General features: G+C 43.8%; 1 protein-coding gene across 1 annotated transcript in view; it reads left to right on the forward strand.

The window, feature by feature from the left end:
* The window catches only part of CSMD2 (CUB and Sushi multiple domains 2), a gene marked incomplete at both ends in the record, with an annotated part of 546906 nt that overhangs the window by 39245 nt on the left and 486074 nt on the right, over positions 1–21587 (forward strand).

The following is a 21587-nucleotide window of genomic DNA, read 5'->3' on the forward strand; positions in this document are numbered from 1 at the left end:
TTTTTATTTCTTCATGATTCATTTTCTGAGGATTTATCTATTTCTTCTAGGTTATTTATTTTGTGGACCTATAAGTGTTCATAGTGTCTCCCACTGTTATGGTTTAGATGTGCTGTCCCCCAGAAGCTCACGTGTGAGAGAATGCAAGGTGGTTCAGAGGAGAATGACTGGGTTGTAAGAGTCAACCCAGTCAGTGAATAAATCCCCTGATAGGGCTTGACTGAGTGGTAACTGAAGTGATAGGGTGTGGCTGGAGGAGGTGGAAATTGGAGTGTAGCTTTGGGGTATATATGTGTATCTGGCAAGGGGAGTCTCTCTCTCTCTCTCTCTCTCTCTCTCTCTCTCTCTCTCTCTCTCTCTCTGCCTCTGATCATCATGTGAACTGTTCTCTTCACCACACACTTCTGTCATGATGTTCTGCTTCCCCTTGAACCTGAGGTGTGGAGCCTGCCATCTATGGATTGAGACCTCTAAAACTGTGAGCCCCCAAATAAACTTTTCCTCCTCTGCAATTGTGCTGGTTGGGTCCTTTAGTCACAGCAGCAAAAAGTTGACTAAAATACCTATGATCCCTTTTTTAAATTTTTTAATGTGCCATCTATTGTAATGTTTTATCTTTCATTTCTTATTTTTATTTTATTTTATTTTTTAGCTACTCTAGCTAAGAGTTTGTCAATTTTGTTGATCCTTAAAAAAAAAAAAACCTCTTAATTTCACTGGTTTTTTTTCCCTATTGTTTCTGTATTTCTTTTCTTCTAATCTTGATTCCTTCCTTTGGCTAATTTTGAGTTTAGTTTGTTCTTCTTTTTCTAGTTCTTTGAGGAGTAAAGTTGAGATGTAGATGGTTATATTGAAATTTTTCTTCTTTTTTAATGGGTGTATGATGAACTGCTGTGTTGACTACATTCTATAAATTTTAGTCATGTTGTTTTTCAATTTTATTTGTTTCAATATATTTTATAATTTCCATTGTGATTTGTTCCTTGAACCATCAACTCTTCAAGACTGTAGTATTTAATTTCCACATATTTTGAATTCTCCAGTTTCCTTCTGATATTACTTTTAAGCTCATTGTAGTTGGAAATGATATTTGATATGATTTCAGTTCTTGGGTTTGTTAAGACTTGTTCTGAGGCCTAACCTGGGATCTGGGCTGGACAATGTTCTGTATGCACTTGAGAAAAAAATATATGTACTCTGGTTATGCAACTGACATTTACTTGTTGTCTCGTAGCTCCGTTTGGTCTACAATGTTCAAGTCCTCGGTTTTCTTACTCAGCTTCTGCTTAGTTGATCTTCCTGTTATTTAGAGTAGGCTATTGAAATCCCCTTTTATTATTGTGTAAGCATCTTTTTTCTCCCTTCAAATGTGTCAATATTTGTTTCATACCTTTGGATGCTCCACTGTTAGGAGCACATCTTTTTGTAATTGTTATTACTTCCTGGTTGAATTGACCCTCGTTTCATTATGTAATGTCCTTCTTTGTCTCTGATGACAGTTTCTGACTTAATGTCTATTTCGTCTAATGTACATAGCCACCCTGTTCTCTTTTGCTGACCACTTAATGAAATATCTTTCCATCCTGTCACTTTTAGCCTGTGTATGTCCTTATGTTGAAAGTGAGGTTTTTTTGGAAATGGCATATAGTTGGATATTTTTTTTAAAACTCATTTAGGCATTCCATGTCTTTTGATTGCTGAGTTTAACCCATTTACAAAATAACACAAACAGAAAAGGATTTACTATTATCATTTTTCTGTTTTTTATGGGTCTTGTGTTTTTTTTTTCCTTTTTTCCTCTCTTGCTGCTTTCCTTTGTGTTTTATAGCCACAGGCTTTTGATTCCTTTCTTATTTTCTTGTAGGCCTCTTCTATAGGTGATTTCTTCATGGTTAAAAATGAAGATTACATAAAACATCTTTTAGTCAGGACAATCTTTTAAACTGACAACAATTAAATGTCAGTTGCATAAAAATTTTACTCCTTTATATCCCCTACATTTTGTTATTGATGTTTCAAATTACATATCTCATATTTTTTCTCAATTGACATAGTTTTATAGTTATATTATTTTTATGCTTTTATTTTAAAAATTCAATCTCAGAATTAAAAGTGATTTATACACCACAATTACAGTATTACAGGATTCTGTATTTGTCTATATATCTATCTTTTTCAGAGCATTCTAAATTTTCATAATCTTTCATGTGGCTATATGGTGTGTTCTTTCATTTTAACTTGAAGGACTCTTTTTAGTGATTCTTATAAGGCAGATATAATGGTGATGAACTGTTTCACTTTTTTTTTTATCTTGGAAGATCTTTATTTTCAGAATGGTGTAGCCAGATAGAGTATTATTGGTTGACAGTTCTTTCAGCACCTTGAATATATCATTCCCCTCTTTTTGGACCTATAATGTTTATGCTAAAAAATCTTATGATAGTCTTATGGGACCTTCCTTGTACATGATGTTCACTTTTCTCTTGCTACTTGGCAGATTCTCTCCTAGCCTTTGAGTTTTGATTATTGTGCATGTCAGTGTGGACATCCTCCTTGGGTTCATCCTAGTTGGAGTTCTTTAAGCTCAAATTTGAATACACCATAATACTTGGAAGGGTTGCAGCCATTGTTTCTTCAAATAAGTTCTTTATTCTACCTTTTCTTTCCTCTTCATCTGAGGCTTTCATAAGGCATACATGGACCTGTTGGATGCTGTTCTTTAAGTGCCTTTAGGCTTTACTCACTTTTCTTCATATTTTTTCTATTTGTTATCTCTGTCTTTGATTTTAATGATTATTCTGCTTGATCAAGTTTGCTTTTGAGCCCTTATAATGATTTTTTTATACTCAACTACTTTATCTTCCAGCTCCAAACCTTATGTTGATTCTTTTCAAAATATCTTTATTTAAAAATTTTATTTGTTTTTTTTAGTTATATAGGAAAGTAGAGTTTATTTTTACATATTTATACAAACAGGAAGTATGTCTTATTCTAATTAGGATTCCAGAGTCTGGATGTACGTGATGCGGAGATTCATTGGGGTGTATTTATACATGTACACAGGAAAGTCATCTGATATTCATTCCACTGTCTTTCCTTTTCCTATCACTGATATTCTCTTTTTTGTTCAAGCATCATTTTCCTGATTTTACTTAGTCATCTCTGAGCATTCTCTTGTAGAACATGCACTTCTTAAGATGGCCATTTTTATTTATTTTTTGTCAAGTAATTCATATATTCCTGTTTATTTAGGGTTGATTTCTGGAGACTTATTTAGTTTCTTTAATTGGCTCATGTTGCTTTTTTTTTTTTCCTGTCATTCATGCATTTGATAAAAACAGTGCTGTCTCCCAGTCCTTTTGGGATAGTGTTGTACAACAGAAGACTTTCAACCGTGGTACTATGACTTCTGGTTCCTGTATTTCTCATAAAGGTTTTTGGACTACATATTATTAAGTCAGCGTCTCTGTGGGATAATGAGGTCTTCAGCTTCTTATTCTGCCACCTTGCTGATGTCATTCCCAGGCCCCTTTGGAATGGAGCCTCTTCCAGGCACCTTCCCCCACTGTCCCTCAGTCAGGCCACTAGTCTATAAGAGTCACTCTTGCTACAGCCTCAGTTCCTATTTTGGTGTAAATGCTCCCATTTGGGAATGTGATTTCAGCCTGGGGTGAAATGCCCACGAGCCTCTGCTGTTCCTGAAATACAAGGTGACTACAGTTTTGGGGCAATGACTAGAGATTTGTAGGCATCACTCCAGGGGTCTGGTGGTTGAATGTCCCTGCAAATCTCGAGTGTATCTTAGCTATTTTTATCTCAGTGACTTCAGTCTTGAAGTGGGACAAGAAATGTTACGTAATTTTGGGGCTAATAAACCTGTGTTACACTCCTTAAGTGATTGACATGCCTATGTGCAGAGTTAACAGGAATCTGACCCAAGGTTTAAGGTAATAAAGGAGACAGATACAAAATGAAGGCAGAGATGCCAAGCTTCATCCTTTTAGTGAGCCATTGGACATCTGCAGGCCTAAGTAAAGAGTCACTGCTTTTAGTGAAAGCCGTTTCCAATTCTCTGTGATCGTGTCATTAGGAGGGAGTGAGGGAAATCGGGGCCATAACACATTTCCCAGTTTAAGTTGAGCTGTCTGAGCTCTGGGGTGTCTCAGCCAGGAGCAGAACTTATCTTGGAGCACTGGGGAGAAAACTGGTCCCACAACTCCCCCATGTCCCTCTTTTGCTCTTGTGTATAAATTCCCTGCCCTTCTCCATTATCCACCCACTTACCAGCATTGCCACGGCAGCGTTAGACAGCCTTATAACAGGCCCCAGGAAGTAGCCATTGACTTGGCTTCAATTCTTTCTTCCTATAGTCCTGTGTGCACCTCAATCCAACGAGTTTCTTGCCAGAAATCTCTGATGTCGGGATCATCTAGATTTCAGAGGCCCCAACTTGACTTTCCTTTTATAGATTCTCCTATTGGAAGGCCCATTCCTCCACTGAACCAGTAAACACTTTTGATTTTTCCTAAGGCCATTCAGTAGATGGCCCTGGGAATTTCTGCCCCAGTCTCTCATAGTGGCTGTGTCAGTCAGATTTTCATCACTGTGACCAAAATACCCTATAAGAACAGGAGGAAAAGTTTATTCTGACTCTCAGTTCCAGAGGTTTAAGTCCAGGGTTGGCGGAGTCCATTACTCTGGGTGCAAGCTGAGGTAGAACATAATGGCAGCAGGATGTGGTAGAGGAGTGCTACTCCATTTGTGGCAGCCAGGAAGCAGAGAGAGGAAGAGGGAAGGAGCCATAGGAAGATGCACCCTTCTAGTGCATGCCCCCAGCGATCCACCTCCTTCAACTGTGCCCCACCTGCTCACAGTTCCTACCCATTCAAACCAGGATGGATCAATGAAGTTCTAGCTCTCATAATCTCATTATATCACCTCTGACTATTCCTGCATGAATCCAAGAGGTTTTGAGAGTCACCTCATGTCTGTAACAGTGGCATTAACTTGATATTCCCACAAAAGATGGTGTCTAGCCTTGGAACACCTTCATTCTCTGCAGAGTAGTCCGTTGGAAGCCCCTTGGAGTTACCTCATGGCCAGGGTGCCTGTGGATGGACCTCTGTGCTAGAGCCTGAAGCTCTGGGACAGCATTGTATAGACGGGGCTTGCAGTTGATGAATTTGGGGACATGCAGGATGCCCACAGGCCATTGAGGGCAGAACTGGGTGCCAGAGGAGATGGCCATGGACAGGGATGTCTTTTAGGCCCAAGTCTGGGCCACCAACATCAGGTCTGAACCGGATGCTCCCACACACCCAGCCTAATTGTGCATGTCTATGAGGAGGGGGCAGAATGGAGCTGTTAGGGTTTCCTCTGATAGAGATTTTAAGAGGAAATGCGTTTCTCCATTACTCCTGGCACAATTTTTAGATTATCTATCCACCCACTCAGATATATTTTCCCCTCACTTCATTTTAGTTTTGTGTGTGTGTGTGTGTGTGAGAGAGAGAGAGAGAGAGAGAGAGAGAGAGAGAGAGAGAGAGAGAGAGAGATGGAGAGAGAAGGAAACAGAGACATACTGAGGGACAATTTAAAGGAATTTACTGAAATAAAGTCACTTCACTTCCAGGCCAAGATACATCACCTCTGTTTTCTGGAGGGAAGGGACACAGGGATGAGGCTATGATGGGGCTATCATGTCTGCCCCAGAGGAGAAGCTCCTTAGCTCTGGCCAGCTCCTTTTGATCTCCATGGTGCCTGTGGTGTGTGGCCAGCCCCGCCCTCCCCCCTCTCCCTCCCCCTTGTCACCCCACAGAGCTGGTAGGGTGTATATGTTAAGATTTCAGTCTCAGCAGTCAGACCAATCTGTGTTTGAACCTTGGCTTTGCCAACTGTTATTCTATGTGTGATCTTGGGTGAGTCATTTACCCTCAACCTCATTTGTTAAAAAGGGCAAGAAAAATACCTACTTACAAGGTTTGAAAGAAATAATGCAAGTAAGGAGCTCAGTATTGTGTGGGACTCAAGGTGTTTGATAAATGCTACCTGGAATTCCTTCAAACTCCTGCTTACTGACCTGTGCATCCTGTGTTGAGCCCTTGAGGATATGGTGGTGCAAGAGGCAGGCCATGCTCTGAGACTTCAAGGAACAAAATCTGGTGGGGAGATGGGCAGTTGTCCCACAGGATCCCCCTTCCCAGTTCTAGTTCCACTGTGGCTGATTTATCCATTTAAAACTGCTTTCAGGTGGAGCCAAATCAACTGCTTTGGCTTCCTGGGTATTCAGAAAGCTGGGTTCACATGTGTTGTGCTCTTATAAGTGCACCAGATTGTGGTTTGTTCACTCATTCAACAAAGGATTACCTGATGCCTACTCTGTGCCAGGCACTGTTCTAGGTGCTTGGGATGCATCAGTGAATGAAACAAACACCTTGTTCTTATGAAGTGAATATTCTAGCAGGAGGAATCAAACAATAAACACACTATATGAGTAAATTACATAGTGTACTATAGGGTAGGACATGCTATCAAAGAAATAAAATAGAGCAGTTAAGGAGGATTGGAGGTGCCAGAGATGGGAATAAGGATGGATTAATGCTTTACAAGGGGATCGTCAGATGGATGGACCTGGTACAGAAGGCTATGCTGAGCAGACCTGATGGAAGAGAGTTTGCCTTATCTGGAGGAAAGATCTTTGTGAGAAGAAAGGAAAACAGGTACAAAGTCCTTGGGGAGAGAGCGTGGCCCATGTGCTAGAGGAGCAGGAAGGAGGTAAATGTGGCTGGAGAGGAGTGAGCAAGGGAGGGAGGCGTGGGAGAGCAGAGCCTGTGTCTGTGCAGTGCCTGGCATGTGTGGAAGCCCAGAGAATGTCCATTGAGTGCAGAATCTTTGCTGGCATCTAGGCTGGTCTGAGCTGAGCCAGGCTGGGTCTGACCACACTGCTAATTAGCTTGAGTTTCCCTTTTGATAGGAGCAATTTCCAGATCACCAACAGCTCATATAAAACTCAAATGTGCAGTTGGGGGCATGGAAACACAAAGTCCTTTCCTTTGCACGTAAAAAGAGCAATACATCTGCTGACTGTCATGTTCCTCATGACTAAAACACTCAGGGTCACTCCAGGTGAACTGGGCTGCACGAAATAATCACATAAGAGACAGAGATACCTTTTTCTTTGGGTTCTGTGATGGCTCCTCTGACCTTAGTGGGGGGGGGGGAGAGAGAAAGAGAGAATGTGCCGAACCCTTTTATTGAGGAGAAGCCATTCAAATGAGGCAAGGGGTCTTGTTTCAGTGGGTTGAGTTTAGCTTCATGATGTCTGCTGTCAGCAGGTTGACTGACATCTAGGAAGGCCACATCCAAGGACAGAGCAAGAGAAGGGGACACACAAAGGGCATTTCCATTCTATCCCAAACAGGGCAAAGAGGTAGTATTACAAAGGAACAGGTGATTGTAGCTCCTGAAGACACACCTTCTACTTCCTGGGCTGGGATAATGCCCAAGTCACTACAAAATGCAGAAATGTAGTGATCAGTCAGAGCCTCTTGCTTCAGGGTGGAGGTGTGGGTCATTCAGAGTGGCTCCCCACAGCTGAAGACTGGGAAACACGTGGAATTTCAGAGGACCTTCGAATGCTTTCATGGAAAGAAAAGTCTGGCCTGGGTTTGCCCCATAGCTGCTGTGAGTGTCTCCATGAGTAGACCTTTTGGATTTCCAGGTGTTCAGTCTGAAACTGCTGGGAAATGAGGAGATTAGGCCACCATGGAGGGAGGAGAAGCTGCACCCAGAAGCTGATGACCACATGTCATACCCTTCTGGACTCTGGTCCTCATGTTGTCTGATTTGAGTCTCCTCATCTCTAATTTCCAGAGAGGTAAACCTCCCACTTGTCCCCCTCCCTGTCATGGGCTGCTGAGAAGTGTCAGGAATAGCACAGGAAAACCTCTGAGGGACCACCCAAACCTCCTGTGGAAAACCACTTGCAGTGTTACCCCTAGTTCCATGTGGCTCAGGGACCAAGGGCAGTGTCTCAGACACTCAGGGCCTTGAGTGGAATCCTGAAATCCAGTGCTCTCTGTTCTCACCTGCACTTCATCTGTGTGTATGTGTGTGTGTGTGTGGGGTGTGTGTGCACGCGTGTGCGAGTCTCTTCAATTTCTCACTTGGTGCAAAACATCCTGGGAAAGGTTGGACAGGCATCCCCAGTGACCTGGGGTCAGGAGAAACAACCACCCTGAATGAAGGCATCGATGGTTCAGCACCATGGACAGCGGTCTTGTTCCAGGTGGCCACCGACCATTCACTTGGGTCAATTGTCTCAGAGTGTTTATGGAAAGGTGCCATTTTATAGATGGAGGAGCTCTGAGGTACTTGGCCATACCTCTAGCCAGTAATTACCAAAGCAGAATCAAGAGCCCTGGTTTTCCTATCCTTTCCCTCTGCATGTGTTAGGGTTTCTTGTTATTGTGGTGGTGGTTTGTTTGTTTAATTGATTTCCAAATGCAGGTCACATGAGGGCAAAGGGCTTGAAGTTGTTCATTTGCCTCAGAGATGAGAACGGTTCTACTGTCTGTTTTGTCTGTATGTATCAGACAAAACAACGGCATGTGTTTTTAATGGATAGAATAACAAATGAAAAGCCAAAATAAATAAATAAAGGCACAGATGACAACCACAGTTTTGATTTATTTATCCAACAAATATTAGCTGAACATTCTGGAAATGCCAAGCCCTCTGCTGAAGAGTCACTAGTGCATTGGGGGTGATTCTTGTCATCATCAGGTCCTCGGATTGGTGACAGAGACAGAGACACAAGCTTGGTTTAATGCTTTTTTTTTTTTTTTGACAATTCACTTTTGTTCCCAAAGTTGTTATGATTATTCCCGCCCCCCCCCCCCCCCGGAAGTCTGGAATGCGCAGGCTTCTCTGCGTGGTGTTGCTGTATCAACTGAGGCAACTGATGCAAGTGAATTGTTGGTGGCTTCCAGGAGCAAGACTACTGTCCATGGTGCTGAACCATTAATGCCTTCATTCAGGGTGATTCTTTCTCCTGGCCCCAGGTCACTGGGGATGCCTGTTCAACCTCTCCAGGATGTTTTGCACCAGGTGGGAAATTAAAGAGTCAGACACAGCTCGCTCGCTCGTGCTCGCGCTCTCTCTCTCTCTCTCTCTCTCTCTCTCTCTCTCTCTCTCTCGTCATAGTGGATTTATCCCCCAAGTGGCTAGCAATTGGGCAGAAACCTAGAAGTTTGAGCTGAGATGATTGACACTTGAGGAAGGGGGTACCTGAAGCAAAGTTGTTTTTACCCCTATGAGAGTACTCTAGAAAGAGGTATGGTTTACTACACTGGCCAAAATAAGCAGCTCTATACTCTTCCCCTTCTCCATCCATCCACCCATTCATCCATCCATGAGAGTAGTGTGTTAAGAAGACAGAATTTGGCAGATGGTTGCTTGGTTGTTTCCAGTGGACAGAATATCTAGTTTTCTTGGACCCCAGTTTTCTTATCTGTAAAATGAAAAGAATAATAATACCTATCTAATAAAACCGTGAGGATGGAATGAATTGGTACATGTAAAGTGCCTATGACAGTGGCACTTGGCACAGAAAACGTGTTTAATTATCTATTTTTATTAGAATGTCAGCTTCATGAGGGCATGGTGCCTGGACAGAGTGGGTGCTCAGTACATTTTTTAAGTGGGTAAATGAATGAATCAAGCATTTTCTAAGCCCTGTCTTTCAAGCCCAAAATTTTCAGTGGCTCTGATGAGCCACTGTCCCCTGGAACAAAGCCACAGCATAGTTATCTTCTCAGGTGGAGAAAACTCAATGATTAGTTCCTGTTTTCATTCTGAAAATCCCATACAGGAGCAGGATCAGCCTGGCAAAGACAATTGTCCCCAGATATACCTGTCCCCTTCTCTTGGGGCCGATCCAAGGACGTGGCACAACTCAATGAGAGAGAGTCTCTGTCATCAGCAGAGCAGAGATGCCTGTGCTGGTCCAGGATTCCCCATCAACACGGTGAACAACCGCTAGCTGGTGTTGGCTCGAGATGATGAAAAATGAGCTTCATCTGTATTGCCAGGCAAGGAAAATCATATTTGGTCCACAGTGGTGGCTTCTGTGTGCAGCATGCCCAGGAGAATCAGGGAGCCTGGAGGTAGAATTAGAAACCAGAGCGGTATGGGATTATTCCCACAGAGCAATTAGATATGGTGCAGGAGAGGCTTGCTGCACCCCCCTCCCCGCCATGCATTGTTCTGTGCCTTTGTTGCCTGTACCCCCAGCTTGAGAGAAGGAAGGAAACCTTGTTTGTTTCCATGTCCCTGAGGCACAGTGACTGTGCTAAGCTCTTTTCAGTAAATCCCAGGCTCTGTCCCGCGGCACTAGGTGCAGAGTGGAACCAGGACTGTAGCTTTGGGAGTGTGTCCCCAGATGGCATGTGAAGCCCTTGCAGCCTGGCAGAGGGAGAGGCTGTGGGGATGGAGATCCTGAGCTTTGCCTTCACACAGATCTGGGTCTGAATCCCTGCTCTTCCACGGCTACCTGTTTAACCTTGATGCTGTTTTTAGACATCAAGGTGCTTTGGTGTCTTCACCCATAAAGTGATAAGGGCGTTGTTGTAACAGCTATTTCAAAGGGCAGTATTAGGGAGATGATGTTGGTGAAGCCACTGGATAAATGTTAGTCTCTTTCTTAGACCTACAGAGAAGTGCCAGTTTTCCCAGGTAGTTTGTATGTGCTCCCTTTCATTCCCTTGAGGTCTAACAATGTGGTCTTCCTGAGCCCCTCACCAAGAGGAGACACACTTAGGAAGATGGGCCAGGATCGTGTGTCCCCCACACTTTACAATGAACTCCCTGAGGGCATGGACCTCTCTCTCCCCAGCCCAACATATGTACAGAGTTTGGAACTAAATAGACCTAACCTCAACTGCTGAATAAAATATGGAGAATTGGGCTTGGATCTCTGGGGTTCTTATTGGAATCCAGGGAGTCCCTAGCTTGGATGGGGAAAATTACATGTTTTCTTGAAGTTAGCATTTCTATCAATCATGAATATAGGCAGCAAAGCACAGTAGTATTAGCAGTACCTGGGAATCTGTCACTGATAAGATCATGGGGTATTACCATAGAACATTACGATTGTTACCGCCATCTCTATTGTAGCATTTATGCTTTGAGCTATAGTACTTATCAGGCCTGCTGCTGCATCTTGGTTATAATGCATTGATAAAGGAGTACCTAGATTATTTTATGATAAAATTTTAAAATATTTTGAAAGCCATATTTCAGTATAATTGGTTTCCTTTGAAATGCTGTGCACTTTGTTGTGCACATTTAAAGACATCGTTTGAAAAAGAGGTCACAGGGCTGTCAAAGGGGGCCATAGCACAACAAACGTAGAGCAACGTCAGCCTGAAATGTGTGGAAGCTGTGAGAAGTTAGGTTCCTAGGTACATTATTCTGGAGAGAGAATTTCCAGCTTTCATTAGGAATTCCAAAACGGTTAGTGGTTTTTATCTGGAGGTGACTCACACGCATCCTCTGTGTGCAGGACGGTACCCCACAGCCAAGAACCACGTCTCCTTAACTGTCAGTCATGCTCAGGCTGGGAAAGCTGGCTAGCCTCTTAGCCATTAATGGAAATCTCTCTGCTCACTAAAGCCTACAGGGTAAAAAGTCAGTGCACAGCTTTATTAAAAACCCCTGTCTCTTTCCACACTTATTGCACACCCACAATGCATACCAGGCCATGGACGGGGCACTAGGGTTACAGACAGGTGCCGGATCGTGGAGGAGCCCCAGGTGTGCCATTCAGTGGGCTGTGTGACTTTGCAGAGATATGGGCAAGGTGCTGCCTTTGACAGCTCTCCCAGGGTGGCCACTGGATTTCAGACCATGTTCTGGGCTCTGGCATCATATTTTCCTCTTATTTTGGCTTTGAGGCCTCCAAGGGAGGGTGGCTGTAAACTTAGCCCTTGTCTGGTAGTCAAGGATGGGGCCAGTGTCCCTGTCACAGGGTACCTCTTTATCCTGGAAGATGGAAGAATACCTGCGTGTCCAACCCATGAGGCTGTTTATCCTGGCACATGCCTTTGTGTCTGCTGTCTGGAAGGTGTCTAGTTTATTCCTCCTAAGATAGCCACACGGCAGAGCTGTGACCAGGAGAGCTAGGTTTGGGTGTGGCAGTCAGGGGAGGCACATGGGAGACAGCTCAACAGAACACTTGAAATAGCAGCAGCAGTTTTAATTGCTTCAGGTCTCAGAAAGAAGAGGGCCACACACCTGCAGGGCTGTTCGGAAGCGGGGAGCCATCTGGGACATGCTCAACTAGTGGGAAGTAGGACAGAGGGTTGAGGCATTTACCGGGGTTCAGAGCTTTATCCAAGTGTTGGAATTGGAGGGTTTAGAGCAACAGGCATAAGTTCCAGGAGGTCACATTGTGACTAAGGAGGGTCACCATGGCATATCTACATAGCACACAAGGGGTGTGGGATGAGTTGGTGGATAAGTCAAATAGACACTATCTAGCTGTCTTATGGGAGATGGTCACCTGGAAGCAATTGCGTAGAGCAGCTATCTGGATGATCACATTAGAGAATCACAAGGAGATGGTGAACTGGAGACAGTCCAGGGTGACAAATCCCCACTTCTGGTATGAGAAAGTTAAGCCTATATTCCTCCTGGAGGCCAAGTCAATGTGAAATAGTAATTTCCTGTATGGGGGATCTGTATGGAACAGAATGTGGGCTCTACCTTTATGGAATACACATCTCAGACACTAAACAATGTGGTAACATGTGGTCCATGAGCCAGTGTAGACACAAGGCTCCTGAGAACACAGAGTGCGGTATGTGTTGAAGGAGAGGAATATAGCTTAGGGTAGTAGCCAGAAAGATCTCCTGGGGCCAGTGAAATTTAAGCTGTGACCCTCTGTGACCTAGAGGATGAGTAGAATAGATGAGAGCAGGAGATAAAGGATGCTTCATCAGAGGGAGCAACAAGACTCAGAGTGGGCAACAGTACTGAGCTTTAGGGACCCTAGGGAGCCTACTCCGGCTGGAGAGTTCCCTAAGGGAAGGCAGCTCACAGGGAAGGGCCAGCTCACAGCCCCATATTTAGGATTTATCCAGAGGAGCCATTGAAGGGTTTTAAGCAAGAGTGGCAAACTGTCTTTGTTTTTTTGAAAGACACAGATGAGAGAGAACAGGTCTGGAGTTGGGGGTGGATGGTCACCCCTGTGGGGTCATGGGGGTGGAGAGAGAGAGAGAGAGAGTCAGAGACAGAGACAAGAGACAGAGACAGATCTGTCTGTGAAATGAGAGAGGCCCTCTGAGGAGGTGCTGTGTGAACTGAATCTGAAAGAGTGAGCAAGATTCGCTAGGTAGAGGCAGCGGGGAGGAGCATTCTGGGCAAAGGGCCAAACACTGTGAAGGCCTGAAAGGACCTGGGGTGTTTGCAGCTGATGAGCTATTTGGGATGACCACAGTACACAAGCTGCAGTGGGAGAGGGGCTCAGATGAGGCTGGATGCCAGCACCCCCGATGACCAGGTACTTGGTCCTCTTCTGTGGGGTCATTGTCGAGAGCCAGTGATATTGCTTGACCCCTGCCTCTCCCTTCTGCAGACAACGTGGCCCTGCCAGGAAGCACACATGCAGGTGGCCCAGAGGCCAACTGTGGTCTTGACGTGTCCAGTGGTGTTCCATGTGGCAGCTGAGTCACCTGCAGGGCAGTGACGACTTCCCCGGCACCAGCAGCTCTCCTCTGTGCTCCTTGGAGAGCAGCTTCATTAGTGGCATGGCCGTGACAGAGCCATATCTCCAGCCCAGATTGCACCCCCAAACACTGGTCTACAGCCTAATTACCTTCTGGCCGTCTTTATAGGATGTCCCATTGGCAGCTCCAACTGAATCTATCCCAAATTGACCTTATCAGTCCATAAATATTTGCAGAACCCAATTGAATTTTCCTGCCAAACTTCTCAAAAGAGTTATCTCCTTGAAATTATCATTATTTGTTGACAACATGATTGTGTACCTAAAACGCCCACGGGAATCACCTGAGAAATTTTGAGAATGAATAAGAGTTCAAAAACCTGGTTGGATTGTGAGATGAATATATAAAAATCAATAAAAATTTCTGTGTATCAGTAATAACCAGTTAGGAAAAAATGTTGGGAAAAAATGTCATCTACTAGAGTAACAAAAACATACATAAAATACACTGGAATAACCTTAACAAGATGTGACTGGGACCTACATCAATAAAATTACAAATCTTTACTAAAAGATTAGCTGGTACTTATTGATCACTGACAGTGCATACCAGGTACTGTTCTGGGTAGTTAGTAATTTAGCAGGCAGTATCATGTTCATTCACGCAGCCGTTCTAGAAACAAGTTTAATTTTAAAGATGTTGAAACTAGAGTTTAAAGAGTTTCAAGAAATGGCCCACATGGTATTAAGTGGCAAACCTGAAATTTGAACCCGAGGCTTTTGCTTCCAAAACCTATACTTCTAAGCTTTTCACGAAGCCACCTCCCAAGCAAGCCATAAAAATAGGGACAAATGAAGTTGGCAGGTGTTGCCTGAAAATTATACACCATTAGTTCGATTGGTTCAATCACTCATTCAAAAACTATGTACCAAGTGTCTGTTGAGGACAGGTGCTGAGCTAGGTGCTGAAGAAAAATATGTGACTAAAAATTGAGGAATCTACTTGCAAAGATGTTCACAGAAGCATGGCCTGACCACTGGCGAGGGCAGTGGTGTGCATGGTGAATGATGGGGAAGGACTGGGAGGTTGCTGGAAAGTTCTGAGAAGGCTTCTAGAAGAGGTAGTGAGTCTCAAAGTGCTTGGAGTGAGCTGGCTGCCACACAGAAAGCAAAGTAGGCCGTTGATGGGTATGCATCCACTCAGCCCATCACTCTTCAGTGAGCATCTACTACGTGCCAGGTGTAGCCCTGGGGGCTGGAGGTAGAGCAGAGGATGGAACCACGGTGCTCCTAGTGTCATGGAGGGGTGCATTCTAGTGGAGGTGACAGTGCAGAAAATAACAAGAAAATACACACCAGAGGTGCTTTGTGCTGTGGAGAAAACAAGCAGGGACCCGGAGCACCTGTCTGAGAGGAGAATGACTTGGGTTTTACTCAGGGTGATCTCTGAGCATTGATGGACACCTGAGGGAGCAGGTCATGCAGCTCCTGTGGGAGGAGTTTTCTGGGCTGAAGGGCCAGCAAGAGTGAGGGTCCCTAGGAGAGTGTATAGCTCAGGGAACATCTAGGAGGCAGAGCAGCCAGATCACAGGGACAAAGGACAGGGGGCAAGGGACACCTGTAAACTTGGGTCTCTGGGGGCCACAGCAAAGACTTTGACTTTTCTGTTTGGTGAGATGAGAATCCAGCCAATCTTCGAGAAAAGACTTTCTCAGTGTAAATGAAGGGACAGTATCACCAAGAAAGAGGGAAACGAGGCTGCCTCTGAGCTGTGAGCGCTGGACGCTTAATCCACGGAGGCCTCCAAATAACACAGAAAGCACACACCAGGCAGAAAACAATATTGACAACAAACACCACAGAAGAGCAGAACCCCGATTCTGTACAGAGTTGGCATGAATTGACAAGAAAACAGTCAGATCTACAAGATCTGAGTACATAAAATGTAGAGAGCTCTCTATATCAAACATAATAAAAATAAATAGCGAATACAACTACAAAACATACATGTAGCATGTATTTATTCGACACATATTAATTCAGCATCCATGTAATGCCACAGATGCATAGAAGATTCACTTCTCTTAGATGATATATGGATATGTAGTTCAATAAGAAAAATCAATGCCAGGATGAAAAATGACCCAAAGGTTTCATCAGTTAGTTCCCAAAGAGAGAAATTAAATTTTTTAACTTGAAAGATGTAGAATCCGAGCCATAAAAAAAATGCTAACTAAAACATTGTGCCTTTTCCCCTTTTTTTTTCCAGGCAAAAACTTCTCAATAAGATAACCCACAGTGTTGGCACAATGCTTGATATAGCTGTTCCTAGACATGGCCCTTGGGAATGTAATGGGTGCATGTTTTCTAGAAAGACTTTTGGTGATCAAGAGCCAAAGACTCAGAAGTGTTCATGCCCTTTGACTCAGAAGCCTACACTTTTGGAAAACTGTGCTAGGGAATTTGTCCAAAAAAAAAAAAAAAAAAAAAGAATGAAAAGCAGCCCCAAGAATCCAGTTCTCTGAGGTTGTTCTTGAGCCATGGCCTTGGTCTTGGCCTCCTTTAGTAGCTACATCACCAGAGGCTAAAGGCATGGGTGAGAGTGGGCAGGCCACATGATGCTGGGAGAGAAATGGAGGCCCCTCTCCATGCAAGTCAGCAGCAGCCCTTCCCTGCGTGGGGCAGAACGTCAGTGACTGGATGTGAAGAGCAGGTTGCCTTTTACTTGGAAGAAATTCATATTTCATGGACATTAAAAGGACACATGGCCATTTTGCATGGACTCATTCCATCAGCATTCCAGTCTGGAGTCCGGGCACTGGGTCCAACTTTCCCAACTCGGGAACATCCATTTGGATTCAGGAGACTTCCATACAGGTCAGGCTTTATGCCCTTTTGTAGTCATCCCTGACAGTGCCCGCCACAGACGTCAGCCCGCCTCACAAGGACAGAACCCCACCAGAAAGCAAAGCTGGACACAATGACCACACGAAGTGAACATTCATTCTGGGACTCTGGCCATGGAAAATCATTTTCCACTGCACTGGCCAGCAACCTGTCCCCAGACTCGCTGAGGGTCCAGGTCTTATAACAGAATATATATTTGAAAAAATCCAGAAACAATGTAAATGTTTGACAATAGGAGAATGGTTGAGTAAATTCTAGTATAAACATACATTGGGATGTTGTGGATCCATTTGAAATGCTGTTTATGAACGGATTCAACTCTTGGGAGAAGACTCACGTTATAATGTTTACCGAATTGTTACAAAAGGAAACCAAGAAATGACCCAAATGGCCAGCAGCAGAGGAGTGGTTGAATAAATTGAGATATACCCATGCCAGGGAATATTGCACATTTATATATAAAAAAATCAGTTAGATCTGTATCTACTGACCTGGAAGGTGTCCCCAACGTATTGTTAAGTGAGAAAGCATGCTGCAGAGAAATGCACTGAACTGCAATCTCACTTTTAAAGCAATATAATAAAAATTCTCCCAAAATGTGTCCATATGTTTGCATGAGCAAGGGCGGAGTGGGGAGGGGCTCAGGCCTGGCCGCTAACTTCAGTAACTTTAGATAGGGCGAAAGGGAGGGAGGCTGGAGATGAATTTTTCTTTATACTCGTGTTGCATGCACCCTGTATCTGTGTGTATTACAAGTGCCTTTTGTAATTTAAGATTTAAGAATAATTTACTGTAAAAAGAGCTCCCCAAATTGTATGTGCAATATTATCTCAACAATATGAAATATGCATGGAAAATTATAGAAAAAAAGATGAAAATATTAATAGCAGTTGCCTCTGGAAGGAAAGTGAGATTCCATTTCCTTTTTTACAGTCTTGATGTATTTTTCACATTTTCTACAATGAGCAATGTGTATGTTTTTGTTTAAAATATAATGGCCTTGCAAGGTGCACCAGCCAATCCTGCCTCTACATCTTACAAACCTGCCTCTATCCACCTCATCCCCTCCCACCTGCCTTTGTTGAAATGGATGTATCCACTGAGCAGATAGTTATTGAATTCTAGGCCCTGAAGACCCGCCAAAGACCAGAACAAAGCTCCTATTTTCCGTGTTCTTATTACCAGAGGGACCATTCAGACATCAAACCAAGTGACCTCATCCAAGACCCTCATCTTAGTCTCTCAGTGGTGGTCACCACCTGGAGTCACCTTCTCCTAATGGAACTGCTCCCCAGATCTCCTCTTCCTATTGTATCTGTCTCCTGCTTCCTCCTCTTTTTATCTTTTCCATCCCATGGAAAATGTCCTGAGCACCCTTCACCTCTTGCTCTAGACACTTCTTGCAGAAGACACCATTCATACCCAGGTTCGGAGTCAGAATCTCTAGGCCAGGGCAGGGCTGAGCTGAGGCAGCTGTCCAGGGTGCAGGGGTTGGTGGTGAATGCTGGTATCAACAGTTGTCTGCCAATGAAGGAGGGTGGCCCAGACGATGCAGCCCTTGTGAGGTCCTCAGCGCCACTCTCTGTGACCCTTAGCACAGTCCGTCCCCATGGATGGATGGATTCACTTGTGTCCAGTCTGTGATCTGGGCCCCCTGGCTTTATCATAGGGTCTAACCTAAAGGAGTGAATGAATGAGTGAATGACACGAGGCAGCGACATACCAAGGAGGGTTTAGGGGCATAGAGATCCGGTGCCTGTGAGGTGTCCCCAGGGCCCCTTTAAAAGTTGTGGAGGTGGAAGTTTTATTTCATTATCTCATTTGGGTATATTTCTGGTTCTGTGGCCACTCAAGTCTTCTCTTGGAGCCCATTTTTTTTTTTTTTAGATATAGGGCTTGCTCTTTTAAAAAGTATTATTAGTAATCACTCTTTATTAAGGATGTTACTTTTCTATCATTTTTGTAAGCATTTTGATTTTGTTTCTATTTTGACAGTTTTTAGATAAAACTAACTATCTTGCAGTCTCTTCCACAACTTTTCTGTTCAGAAAATCACAGTCAGATAATTATCTAAATTTTCTTTTAATATATATATTAATACATATTTATATATTAAATATATTAAGTATATATATATTTAATTTTTAACTCTTTACTCCATCTGGAACTTACTTTGGTCTATGGCATGAGTTCAGGAGACAACTCAATTTTTTCTCTGAACAGTAGTTGTACCTGCAAATATCTTTATTTTCTCATGAATTTTTTTGAGGTACTGTGGATAAAACCCAGAGCCTCACAAACGCCAAGCAAGTACTCCACCCCTGAGCACCACCCCAGTCCTTTCTTCTGTTATTTTGAGACAGGGTCTCACTAAGTTGCCCTGGCTGGCCTTGAAATTGTGATCCTCCTGCCTCAGCCTCCTCAGTAGCTGAGATTACAGGTGTGTACCATTGTGCCCTGCCTCCTTGATTTTTAAAACATTTCCTTACATGTATTATTATGTTAAGACTATTCTTATATTACTGTTTCATATTCTATCCGTCACTCTGGTACTACCCCCACATCATTTTCAGTGGTCATTTGTGACTCCACTTAGTATCTTATAATGTGAAACTACTAAATTTACTACCATTTTTTTAAAATGCACTGTCCATAATAACCTATTTTTCCAGTTAAACTTAGGTGTCATTTTACCAAATTTAAAACAGGTCATTGGGCTTTTGATCAGAATTGTATTAAGCTTATAAATTAACTTCTCAATAATTTTCCAAGAGGTCAATATTATAAATTAACCTTTCAGTAGTTAGTCTTTCCACTCAAGATTGTATTGTCTCTCCAATTATTTAAAAATATTTAATCCTTCTCACAAAATTATTTCATGTAATACCTATACATTTCTTACTAAGTTTATTTCTATGTATTATATGCACTTTGTAGTTACCATAAGCAAGAACTTTAGTTTAATATTTTCTCTGTTGCTGGTGTATAGGGTTGTTATTGATTTTTTATGTGTTTTTGCATTTGGCTACTGTACTGAAATTTCTTATTAGAGTTTTAATCACTTTATGATTGATTCTCCTGGACTCTCTAAGTACATTAATGTATCATTTGCAAGCCATCTTTTTGCTTCTTCCTTACTCATTTCTTTCTCTTGTGTCGCATGGGTTAGTTTTTCCAATAAGGCATGAAGTCCCTGGGGGGGAAGATGGCATCTCCGTCTTGTTCTTGATCCTAATCAGATGTTTCGCCAAAAGTACAATGTAGGGTATTGTTCAAAAATGGATGCTTTATCATGGAAAGGAAATATTCTCTTTCCTAGTTCTGAATACTTATTTTAATCAGTTACATGTCTAATTTTATTAAATGCCTCTTTAGAGTTTATTCAGAAGCCCTTAACTTTTTTTCTCCTCTAATGGGATAGTTTGTATTAAGAGATTTCTTAATATTAAAGTCATTTTAGAGATTAAGTGCCCTTTGTCAGTTAATCCCTAAAGTGGCTTTAAAAAAAAAAGTGTTGCGACAATTTATCAGTATCACGGTAAAGAAAGTGGACGACTTTTGTTTAAATCCCACCTCTGAGTAACAGCGGCTCAGACCCCCTTCCCTAGTTTCTCTCTGCCCTAGTTCTGCATCGGTACAATGGGGACCATGTGAATAGTGTCGATCCTAGGGCTGTGGTAACTGATCAGCAGATCCGTGTAGGTCAAGGTCTTAGGAGAGCGTCTAGGCAGATACTGAGTAAATGCAAGAGAGCTTTATTGAATTATTGGGAAGTTACCCCGTGCCTGCTGCTGAGCTGGAGGGCGGAGTCGCAGATGGAAGACTCGTATGGTCTCTGGTCTAACAGACTCACGGCCTGGTGAGACGGTGCTCATGAAACCATCACACGGAGGCCTGGAGACTTGCTCCTGTGCTGAGTGCTGCCAAGGAGAGGTTGTGACAGAAGATAATGGGGGCGGGGGCTTGACCTAATCAAGGAGGGACACCAGACTGAGGTCTGAAAGACATGCCAGGAAAGAAGGAAGAGTGTTCTAGGCAGAGGGAACAGCAGGTGCACAGGGCTCGTGGCTGTGCAGTGGAGGGCAGGTGCGCAGGGCTGTGGAGGGCAGGTGTTTGGCTGGAAAGCCAGTGGGTGTGGGGCAAGAGGTAAATAAAACTAAAAAATAATTTTTTTTTTAAAAAGAGGTCACTAAGGGCCAGACCATGAAGAGACCCTTGTAGACCTTCCGTGTTTTTGTCCTTATTGAAGAGCAATGAGGAGTCATTGAAGGCTTGGGGCAGATGGGTGGGGGATGCCTGATGAGATTTCTATTTTGAAATGATGCTTTCCCTTGCAGGGTGAAGTATGAGGCGTCCAGGGCCAGAGTAAAGGGGACTCACCAGTTGGGAGTTATGGGAGGCCAGCAAAGAGCTTGGTGTGGGGCGGGGGAGATGAAATTGACACAGGGTGACCCACTGACCAGAGGGTCATGAAGGAGAGGGAGTGGTTCACTTACAAGGGTCTCTCTACACAAAGAGTGGAGGTACTACTCCATCCCCAGAGAGAGGGAGCGTCAGAAGAGCACAGAGTGGCCGGGGGTGTCAAGAGCCTCCCAAAGGAGACCTGGGCTTTGAAGGGAGTGGCCGGCACCTGGTCTGGACTGTGCCATTGTGTATCATCAGGTGCACACGTGGGAGGTCCAGCAGGCTAGGGAAAGAGGAGGAGAGGCCCTGGCATGGAGCTGGAAAAGGACAGAGGAAGGCAGTGGAGGGAAGCAGGAGACTGTGGGGGGGGGGGGCGGGGAGGAAGTCCAGGGCCAGGCCGCTCACAGCGTGGTCCCCAAGCCTCTGCTCAGCACACCCCCAGGAAGTAGGAGGAAATGCAGACTTGGCCCCGCCCACCTGCTGTCCATCAGCTTCTCTCCTGAACCAGATCCAAGGGTGGGGCGTGCACCCCGAGGTCACAGATGCTCTG

This window comes from Spermophilus citellus (assembly GCF_964194105.1).
Source record: "Spermophilus citellus genome assembly, chromosome: 9".
NCBI classification, from domain to species: Eukaryota; Metazoa; Chordata; class Mammalia; order Rodentia; family Sciuridae; genus Spermophilus; species Spermophilus citellus.